Here is a 12091-nt window from a genome sequence, read left to right as displayed (position 1 = left end):
GTTTTTCCGAATTGAAGGGGAAAAATACAAAAGCATTGCACACAATTTAAACCAATCAATGTTGTGTAATTAACAAGGATAATCTGGTGTTTTTTAGTCGATGAGTAGTGCAGATATCACTGTAAAATCAATCGACAGTAAGAGGAATACTTACTTACGGGTGTACAATTCACCGTTATCCAATGGGAATGGACGCTCACATTGCCTTTAAGGGCAGCCGACACAAACGAATGCCGTGCTTCCATGAGCGTCAAATCCCGCCGCAGATGGGAATACATTGCAATCAGTTGAAAGCTATTTGCGTCCCTTTATGACGCTGAAGGAGCCTAGGAGCGTCACAACTGGACGCCACGGACACTGACCAAACGTCGCTCCTGGACGCTTAGGGAGTGAGAGTGTGTTGCAGCGTCAGGTGGCTGATAACAGCTGAGCAGCCGGCGTGTTGTTTTCCTCCTCTCGGCGTCCGGTTGAAGGTGAGCAGCCGCTCTCAGCGTTCGATAAACGCAACGAAAAAATGTCCTCTTGTGTTACTCCAAAAAAGGCTAGTTTTTGACTATGTGTAGAGGCTAAGCCAACGCTTTAAGCCTCTGAGGATCCGCTTGGTGGGTGTAATTGACGCACACCTTGTTTGCTGCCGAATAAAAGTTAGAAACAAAGTTTCCAGTTCGAAATAGTCCATTTATTTCCCTTTTTTACTGGTTTCTTCCCATCATTCACCACACGATATTTATGGTTTACACCAGTGGTTCCCAAACTTTTTCTGCCCAAGGCACACCAAAGGACAAGTAAAAATCTCAAGGCACACCTATTGTGCAAAATAGCCCTTATAACACGTGTTATCACTCATATCATGTAAAATATCTGTACATGTGCATAATTATTTACTAATGCCAAATAAAATGTGACAAAGACAACTATATTACTCATGAAATATTTATTAATGAAGTATTTCAGAAATTAATTTGAAACGTTATCAAATTAGGCTTCATCAAAGCAGCAACACACTCATTTAAACCAGACAGGTCACACAATAAAAAATGAGGCAAAGGAAACTCAGCAGAAATTCAGCACAGAGAACTTTCAATGCAAGCTGCATTGTCCATGGTCCTGAACTACAAATTATAAATGTAACATTTCAGCAATCAGAATTGAAACATGTGCTATTGTAAATATGTTGCCGACTTACAAATGAGTGAGATACATGTGCCTGTCGGGGCGCGCAGATTTTTTTAATCCTTGGTGGCACTGAGGAGAGGGCCACTCGCAAGTCCTGTTCAACAGAGAGCCGTGACCTCCTGTTGTTCTTCATGTAAATCAGAGTAGAGAACGCCAACTCCAGAGATGGGGTCGTTACTATTTTTTTTTAATACATTACATATTACTTTAAAAAAAAGTAATATATTACACTACTTTGTTACTATCTACATAAAGTAACTCGTTACTTTACTCGCCGAGCACGTACGAACTGCGCATGCGTGAGTGGCAATAACTCTCCTTACCAGCAGGCGGCGGTAGTGTGTATTTGTCATTCAAAACAGGCAACAACCGGAAGACAGAGAAGAGGAACAGACTACGTGATATAAACAAACAACAAATAGCGTGTGCGTTAGCTTCACCTTAGCATGTGTTCCTTGCAGGTGTGTGTTGAGGTTTGACGTGGTGTTCACAGCAGTGGATAACAGCTTCTGGCCTGGACACAGTTTGCACCTCACCGTCACATTCCTGTCTATTCTTTGGACGAACTCAAAATAATGGGCATACCTCCACCCCTCGAAAGTTATCGCTGACTCAGCCATGTTTATGCAGCACTGCACGTGGAGATGTGGACGCGCAAGTCGTGCAGATTACGTACATATAAACCTACAAAGTACTGATATAGTGAATTAAATAATTATTTGTGTGTAGTTGCATATTGCAATAATAACGTATAGTTGTCACAAAATCCCACGGCACACCCGGACTTGACTCACGGCACACCGTTTGGGAACCACTGGTTTACACAATACCTTTGGCTTTGTTCTTAATCCCGTGTGTGTGTGTGTGTGTGTGTGTGCTCGTGTGTGTGTGTGTGTGTGTGTGTGTGCTCGTGTGTGTGTGTGTGTGTGTGTGTGTGTGTGTGTGTGTGTGTGTTCAGTGTGTGTGTTCTCCGTGTGTGGTCAAAAACTGTATGGGCCTTCCGGCGGAACCTCTCACCAACACACATAGGTTCCTACCTTTATACCCACAGTTAATTGGCTCCTACACATGTGTAAGACATTTTGATAAACTAGCCGAGTACAGTTAGCTTAACTTGCTTTTTCACTAAGCGGCCTGACGTCGGACTGTCAAACTTTGGCTACAGTTACATAAATGAACTGACAAAATTGTTTGTATTAATTACTTTCTTTGTCTCTTGAGTTACCCTGTCCATTGGGGGAGGTTACTTCCTGGTTCAGCAAAGGGCGTGGCCGAGCGCTGAGGACTCATAAATACTGTAAGGAGCCAATTGGGACAGATTGGGACAAACCACCGGCTTCCATGTTAAAGGGGGGATTTGGGTTTTGTCAGTGTCCTTTGTGTTTTCTGTTACTATTAATTATCCCTTGGTTTCAACTTGGTTTGGCAAAGCCACTATATAGGTTCCTTGGTTTTTCATTGGAGCACTAGCAGGTTAGTTTGTTGAGTTAACACCTGTTAAGTTGATGCCATGTTTCTTTGAGGTATTTTCTGGTGACCTTTTTTATAGGCCTAGTTATTAGAAATTATTGATTTGATGTTTTCTGTGGACTTTTGGGTAAATAAAAAAACCCTCACTGTTTATTCATCATTCAATTCATTCTATATTTTATTCTGTAGATTGTGTACATTACTTTTCACTTCACTGCTTGTTGCACTCCTGGTCAGAAGCTAAACTGTAGTGATGGCAAAATGAAGCTTTGAATGAAGCATCGAACCACTTGGACAATTGTGTCGGAAATAGGTTCATTTCTCGAAGCTTCAGTTACAGCGACCTCTCCTGGCGAAGTGCAAGGCTGTCGTGGGTTTAACGTATCTTTGCCTTGAAAAATATTCGATGCACACACACACTAAGACTGAATATCATGTTCTATTTGCAATTAAAGATTGATAATTGTGTGTGTTGGGTTATTGAGAAGAGACTAGAGCAGGGGTCTCCAACCTTTCTCCACCTGAGAGCTACTTTGAAAAAATGAAAGTGGCCAAGAGCTACTTGCATCGCATCGCTTACATTTATTCACATAGCACTCATCAGTTTAATTAGGCTACTAGACGTGTGAAATTGCAATACCTAAAGCTTATCTAAAATCTTAACTTCACATCAAGGTCCAAGAAAACGACAATTTCTCACATATTAATATAGACAACATAGTAAGTACTTCACTGAAGATTCACACAAATGTCCAAGAGAAAAATACAATGTTTTCACTTGTTATTATGGCCCACATAGTAAATGCATCGCCTTAATCACCACCTTGCAAGCATATTATGGCACGTGTAAAATAAGTGCATTCACTCTTTTTTACAGTCAGTGAGATGACTGGCTCTGCATGGAGTCCACCATAGAGGTGTATGCTGGACCCACTTAGGTTCACTAATAGAGTCATTTACATGTTCATCAGTCGGTCTTGCTCTGTATTTAGATTTCATTCCTGTCAGAAAAAGCTGCTTCACAAAGGGATGTATACAGAACCAAATAAAGCAGACGTGTTCAGTGCTGCTTGGTGATGTTCTTATAGTTTTCTGGGTCTACAATGCTCCAGAAATGTTGTGAGTTTTGCTGAGACTTCAGCTGAACATGATTTTAGAGATTTATAACCTCCACCTCCATCTCCACAGGATTGACACTGAACAGTGCATCCATATTTTCTTCTTCTTCGTCTTGACATTAAATTATAAACCATAATTAATCAATTGTATAGGTCTAGCCTCCCTATATCTGTGTGTGACATTTTTCCATCCTCAAAAACAAAAAACTAATACTTCTGCAGTCTAACTGCAGCTTCAAGCAACGGTCTTCTGTTAAAAAAAGGACACTGAATGTCTTGAATGAGGCATCACACACAGGACTTGAGTCTGAACACAGCAGACAACAGGAGTATTTACAACAGCATTATAAAAACAAAAATAGTGCATGTGGGTGCACACTCACATTCTCTGTTTTACTGTTACATTAATCCCAAGAATGTATGAGATTAAGTTAGCTTCATCATCCCAATCAGTGATTAAGTGAATAATAAAGTTTCTATCAGGTCACTGTCAGCCTGTCACTCTTATTAGTAGTTATTTTTCAGGAGGGGGCGGGGCTTGGAGGAACGGAGAGGAGACAGTGATTGCGGAGGCTTTCCTCCTGCCTTCACAAACTTTACACACGTATTATCAACTGAAAATAGCAAGAGGACATTCATACTCTGCAATCCAAGACTTGATTGAATCCACCAAAAACCTGACATTACGATAACGAGAGTTTTTCAAAAACACAAATCCCTCCCTGTGTGTCTGAGCCGCAGCTGTGGTTCTGGACTGGTGCTGCTGGATAAAGCAGACTGCTCCATGTGTGGTGTCGCTGTGCCGCTGTCACATCTGCTCCTTGATCTCTGCGTCACGGACCAATTTTATATTTGTGTGACAGAAACAATTCTAAAATAAAAACACCGGACAATCAAGAATACACTATAATCGATAATCGAGCGGCGAGCTACTGAAAAGCTGCCCGCGAGCGATCGACGTGTTGGAGACCCCTGGTCCTGGACTAGAGAGTGCTGGACATTTTTTGGGGAGGAGAGGGCCTTTTATCAGTTATTAAAGTTGAAAAGCAATGATTAAAATACATCCATTCCGGGCTTTGAACCAGCTGCGCGGAGGACATCGCCGCATTCGGGCCGCCGGCTATACACACTGGGCTATCTATTCCTTGAAATATTGAACTGTTTTTATATTACTGATCATTTTCTTTTTGTTCACAACTTCTCCACATTTCGAAGTGTTTCCAGAGCCAGAACGACCTATCTTTCTTCCTGGTTTGCTCTATAAAGATACAATTCAAATGCAATACCAACAACAACTCAACAGCAACAACGCAAACTACGACAACAACCCACACATTGCGCATTGTTTAGAGCGGTCATAAAGTGTTGAAGCGCTCAAATTCGAAACTGTTTCAACCTGTCACCTGTCAGAATCGAGACGAGGCAGTGCATTGAATCGCGTGAATGGACCGCGAACCAGTCAAGTGATTCGTTCAGGAAATGAAGCAGTTGCTGCTTCGGACGTCATATGTCACGTGATTTGAAGCAAGCTTCGAAGCACTGCTGCTATGGAATAGGAAGTCCAGGGTTGAAGCTCCGTTCGAAGCTTCAGTGTCAAACTGCCATCACTACTAAACTGCATTATGAAGTGGATGCAATATAAATTCCACAATTAATATATCACTACAAATTAATAACTCAAGTGTCTGTTAATTTTAATTGCATGAACGCCAACGCAATTTCCGCCATTGCAAACCGAGTCAAGCCGACTACGAAGAGGTTTCTCAATACTCAAATGTCCAACTGTGCAGCGCTGAAGCGTAAAGAGCAGCGGCAGAATATGTCCCCGCCAAACGGTATTGGCCTGATCACCCATACCCGTGCACAGGCGAGTAAAAGTATTCCTGATGTCTCATTATCTGAGTCTGTGATTGTGCCTGTGTTTTCCGATGAAGCTGTGTCCGGGGAGAAGCCAGAAATTGTGGCTCCCCCTCCTCCTCGTGAGGATGTCGCGAGACCGGCGCAACACGCCGGCTCAGACAAGCCTCTAGACTTCTCGACACTCCCGGTAACCCGAGAGCGTCAGCTAGGTTATCGAATCCTGGTGTTGGTGTTAGCCCTACAACATGTTAAAATTCATGTTTGACCCAGCCTTTGGCCAATTGTGATGTTTACATGTTACGATTCATTTATATTCTGCCCCAGCGCGTCCAAGCACAATCAGCGTCTCCTGCAATGGGCTCTGATTGTGCGGGACTATAACAGTAGACACCCGTCATTAAAGGGTTCAGAGAATGTGTTGGCCGATGCTTGTCCAGGTTGAGTTTGAGATGTTAGTGTGTGTTATTAGGAGTTCGTTAGTGTGTTAGGTTTACAAAACTGTGGATTTGTGTCTTAAGGGGGGGGGGGGGCTGCCTGAGCAGTGTGCGAACTATACCACGGTCACCGGGGGAGCCGGGATTTTTTTTTGTTGCGGGGCCCCCCCCGCAAATGCTGATCCGTGCATTAATAGCAACAGCACAGACATAGGCTTATTATATAGAGAAAATCTGTTGCACACGGGGTGGTGCCACAGGTCTACATTTACATGAAACGTCCCGATGGATCAGGTTCATGTCAACATATTTCCCGAGCATGTATGGACTATGCAAACTTCAATCAACTTGATAATAAGTAATCCACGGACCACCAATGTAACGTTTGACTGTTTAATTAAATCAACTTAAAATGTCTCAAAAATGTGATCCACTCACTCCACTGTTGGCTGGTCCAGCCAGCCGGCGGCCGCGGGACCACCGCAGCAACTTCGCCCCCCCCCCGATCTCGAGCAGCAGGCAAGGAGGAAGAGGAAGAACAGGTGGAGTGGTCATCAGTAGCATCATCATCATCTTCTTCCACATCTCCTTCGACCTCTACTATGGTAGTTGTAGTCATCAAGTTAGCTTCTCTTGGCTCGTCTTCTTGTGTCTCTTCAGCCCCCAAGTTAACGTTAGCTGTCAAGTTAGCACTAGCACATGACGTTAGCTCCCTCCTCTCTCGGTTCTGTTGTAGCAGCAGTCACAACGTACGATGTGCTACCACCAGCTACATTCGGTTGGTCTTCTTGATCAGGTTGTTTGGCCGTCTTTTTAAAGAAATTGCCCAAGGTACGTTTTTTTTTTCTTTTCGACATGTCAGCAGCAGCAACAACAATGCCTGGTAAACATGCAGTGCCAACTAAAGCTTGTGAGTGAGTGGGTAGTGGGTGGAGCAGCGGGCAGCATACAAGCAGGCGACACTTTTTTCATGAATCATAAACTATAATTTTATTTCACTTATTTTACACCTTTGAAAAAAAAAACATGCCCAAAATGGAATTTATTTGGTCATCATATCAGTATTTTAGAGAGCTCCCCCCAAATTTCACAAACCATGTTCCCAGGGGAGCTCATGTCACCACTAGGGGAGCTATAGCTCCCCCTGCTCCAGGGCCGGCCCTGACCAATTTGCCGCCCTAGGCAAGATTTTAGCTGGCGCGCCCCCCCCCCCCCCCCCCCAAAATGCAGACACTCACTATGATTCGCATGTGCATGGTTGCATGGTTTAGTTTCCTATCCATTTTAACATGATTTAAGTGGGGGGGGGGGGGCTCCTCTAAGGGGGTCCGGGGGCATGCACCCCCGGGAAGACTCTTTTTTTTAATATTGAAGTTAAAAGCATCAATCTGGTGCACTTTGAGAGCAACATTAGGAGATCTATGGATACATCTCTCAACACCCATATGAAACAGAACTGTAAGCAGATTTTCTTTTTCTTTATGGATATTTTACAAATCACTCCCCTTTCAAACTGTATTCTTGTTTATTAATAACAACTTTTTTGTACTGTCAGTATTTTATACCTGTTTTTCACCTGTTCTCTTATTTTTTTATAACTATAATGATCATATAAAGGTGTGCCTTTACCTCACTGAGCTGAGGTTATCAGAGCCTCTCAGTCTTTCAGGAGAGAGCTCTCTAAAGCTCTCCCCCTCGCGGCTGCTTACACAGTAAATTCCAATGTTAATAAAAGCACACAGAAGCTGTGTACGTTTTTTGGGAGTTTGATTTATTTTAAATGAATACAAATACAAAATTAAAACCTATAATTGCACACTAAAACCATTATTTCAAAAAAAGAACAATTTCACATAAACCTTTGGTTTTTACTGGGACTGGGGCGGTTCAACTTGATTTGGGGGGGGGGTGCCATAGTTTATGGGTGCTGTACGCAATATAGGCGTAGTTCTGTTAGTATAAGATAATAAGATGTACTTTGTTGATCCAAAATCGGGAAATTGTGTTGTTATGAAATAAAAAAATAAATATATTTTTTTTATTTCTAACTTTTTTTTTTTTTTTTTTTTCTTTTCGGCGCCCCCTATGGGTTGATGCGCCCTTAGCATTCGCCTATACTGCCTATGCCGAGGGCCGGCCCTGCCCTGCTCCCCTCCAGTTCGCACCCTGTGCCTGAGTGTTTTCAGCTGTGTGTGTGATTATGTAAATGAGCTGTGTGGTTGCTCCAACATCATTGGCTGTCCATCTCCTGGTCCGCCTCGGAAGATGGTGATTGGATTGACGTCGTCCAATCGCAGCGCACAGCCGGCGCACACTTGCTGGGGAGGAGTACAAAGGCCGCAGACTATCACCACTCTGGAGGCTCTGTATTGTGGGACAGATAGTGATGGCGAGATGAAGCCTTATGAAGCTTTGAAGCTTTCGAGCCAATTGGTTCGCAAAAGGGTTCATCTCATGAGGCTTCATCATGGGCTTCATTTGAACACAAACCCCCTGTTGGTCAAAGTGTGTAAAACAGGCAGATTGGACATCTCAACAGTGTGCTCTATCTCATACCGAGTTCCCAATGAGTAAAGCCATAGAATAACTCTAAACAACGAACATTAAATCATATTTTCATGTTAACAATATTGTATTTATTCCAGTTTAATGATTGTGATTGAAAAGCCTAAGGAGGCTGGTACACATTGCAAAGAGGGATTTGTATTCCGCAATAATATTCATAAACTTGTTGTAGCCTGAGAAAGGCTAAACCATATCAAGAATACATTTATTAACTACATTATCTCATTTAGCTGTAGCTTTTCTAAACAACAAAAAAATACGTATTGTTCAGTCGTTGAACCAGGGACCCTGCGGTCATGAGTCAACTGCTTTCAGGCTGAGCCGCAGCACACACACTAAAGCTCCCTGAAAACACTGCAAGATATGTATTCCTGTATTTATTGATGTTTTTATTCATGTTTTTATTCCTACATTTATTTATGCTTGCATCCATTTATACTTATGACATGTTCCGACCTCTATATAAGTGAGGGTCTGAGCTCTCTTAATTCCATCATGTCACCGGGCCCGGGTACAGGAGGGGTAATATGGTTCTTGTTATACATCCATGGGTATTATGAGCGTTGTGGTTCAACCCAGTGGCGGCTGGTGTAAAATATGTTTGGTGGGGCTGTTGATATAGTGAGTAAAACATTTTTTTTTGGGAGAAATGACCCCTTAAATTAGGACTTCTGGTGATGTAATGGCGCATTCCAGTGCAGCGCGGAGCTCGCTTTAATGCTGCGTTCAGACCGGACGCGATGCGAATATTCGCTTCGCTCTAAACGCTCCTATCGCATCAACACAAAATGCTGCAGCTCGTGTACTAACCAGAGTTAGGAAAAGAGACCACATTACTCCTGTTCTGGCTGCCTTACACTGGCTCCCTATAGAACACAGGACAGAATTTAAAATTCTTCTAAAGCAGCGTTCAGTTATTATGCTCCAAACATCTGGAACAAACTCCCAGAAACCTGCAGATCCGCTGCAACTCTTACTACTTTTAAATCCAGGCTGAAGACTTTTCTTTTTGTCGCTGCTTTTAATTGAACTATTCATATCTTAGACTGCACTGCAACTTTTATCCATGTATTTTTTCTTTTTATGTTTATTTTATTAGCTTTTATTTTTAATGACTGATTTTAAATGTCATTTTCTTAATGTCTTTCATTTTTTGTAAAGCACTTTGAATTGCCTTGTGTTGAAAAGTGCTATATAAATAAACTTGCCTTGCCTTGCCTTGTTCTCGCCTACAAAGCCCTTAATGGGCAGGCGCCATCTTACCTTAAAGGAATGGTATGCTCATGACACTCATTTTTAAATAATTATCATCCGATAAAACAGACCAGTCTCTGCCAGTCTCTCTCTTTTTTTTTTTAATCCGACGACATTATCAGTGATTTTAAACTGATTATATACCGAAATAACATCAACACTGTGGGCGCCGCCATTTTCCGGACGTGACGTAAACCATGCGTTTGGTTTTCGAAGACACGTTGATCTCCATGTTATTTACTGTAGTTTCTCTCTTCAAATATGCCTCACTGTATCGCGAAATATTGCCACAATTCTGATAGGAACAATCCACGGAATGCTCGGTTCCATCTGTTGCCAAAAGGTAAGCGTAAGAAGTACATTCAGAGGCAGTGGCTAGCGAAATGTGGCCGGCCCGAACCGAAAGATTCACAGGCTCATGTATGCAGCGAACATTTCAAATTTCCGGACGACTACTCTGAGAGTATGATAAAACATAACATGGGATTTATGGAACAACCATTACTTAATGGAGATGCAGTACCATCGGTCTTTCTGGTGTCATCACCGACCAGGACACCAGTTCGGCCAGTTGAGAAATCGCCCTCCGCAAGTGTGAAGCGACGGAGGAGCAGAAGTAGTGCTCGGAGTAAGAATAAGGTATGTTATAGCGCATTTCCATTGCAGCGGCTAGCCCCGTTTTAACGTCCTTTAGCGTCCAGGCCAGGACAGTTTTTGGTGGCCTTTCCATATAGCGTAGTACCGGCTAGTGTGTATTTTCCCCCAGTTTTTTCCGGCCCCATAAAATCGTGATTCTATGGCCAGGGACAACGAAGCTGAGTATGCTAAACTAGAGAGGGAATCGCTAGCAAGGGTGGTACTACATGCATACATATAGTATCTTATATCATCTTCCCATTATACACACATGCATTTCCAAACATTTGGACTACCTATGTTGCAAATGTATTATCTTTTCAATTTACACACGGCATCTATTGCACGTCTGTCCGTCCTGGGAGAGGGATCCCTCCTCTGTTGCTCTCCCTGAGGTTTCTCCCATGTTCCCTTTAAACTGTGGGTTTTCTTCGGAAGTTTTTCCTTGTACGATGTGAGGGTCTAAGGACAGAGGGTGTCGTATTGTCATACTGATATGTATGGCTGAATTCCCCCATCCAATCTCTTCACATTGGTCAAAACTTGTTCCTCTGCTGACGAGTCCGAACTGAAATACTCCACCATGTTTCCGTGTGTTGACAAAGTGAACGCATGGATGACGTCACGACCATCACGTGACTACTGAAAATGGCAAACATGGCGGCGGCCAGACGGAATATACAGGTCTTGATAAAAAAGAGCTATAAAATCATTATTTACCGGGGAATATCGCTGATTTCTTCAGGGTATGGTTTAAACATAACGTTTCACTAAATACTGAAGTTTTGATTAATTATCTAATGAGTGGACCATTCCTTTAAAGAACTCATTATACCCTACTGTCCTACTAGGGCATTGCGTTCCAAGAATGCAGGGTTGTTGGTTGTTCCTAGAGTCTCTAAAAGTACAATGGGAGCCAGAGCCTTTTCTTATCAAGCTCCACATTTGTGGAATCAGCTTCCAGTTTGTGTTCGGGCGGCAGACACCCTATTCGAGTGCGCTTAAGACCTTCCTTTTTGATAAAGCTTAACATTTTTGGTTACTGTGATCTTCTACATTACATTGTTGGTTACTGTGATTATATACATTACATTGTTGGTTACTGTGAATATCTACATTACATTGTTGGTTACTGTGAATATCTACAGTACATTGTTGGTTACTGTGATTATATACATTACATTGTTGGTTACTGTGAATATCTACATTACATTGTTGGTTACTGTGAATATCTACATTACATTGTTGGTTACTGTGATCTTCTACATTACATTGTTGGTTACTGTGAATATATACATTACATTATTGGTTACTGTGAATATCTACATTACATTGTTGGTTACTGTGATCTTCTACATTACATTGTTGGTTACTGTGAATATCCACATTACATTTTTGGTTACTGTAAATATCTACAGTACATTGATGGTTACTGTGAATATATACATTACATTTTTGGTTACTGTAAATATCTACAGTACATTGATGGTTACTGTGAATATATACATTACATTGTTGGTTACTGTGAATATATACAGTACATTGTTGGTTACTGTGAATATATACATTACATTGTTG

Source organism: Pseudochaenichthys georgianus, chromosome 6, assembly GCF_902827115.2.
Source record: "Pseudochaenichthys georgianus chromosome 6, fPseGeo1.2, whole genome shotgun sequence".
Taxonomy (NCBI): Eukaryota; Metazoa; Chordata; class Actinopteri; order Perciformes; family Channichthyidae; genus Pseudochaenichthys; species Pseudochaenichthys georgianus.
This window is presented reverse-complemented; position numbering follows the sequence as displayed.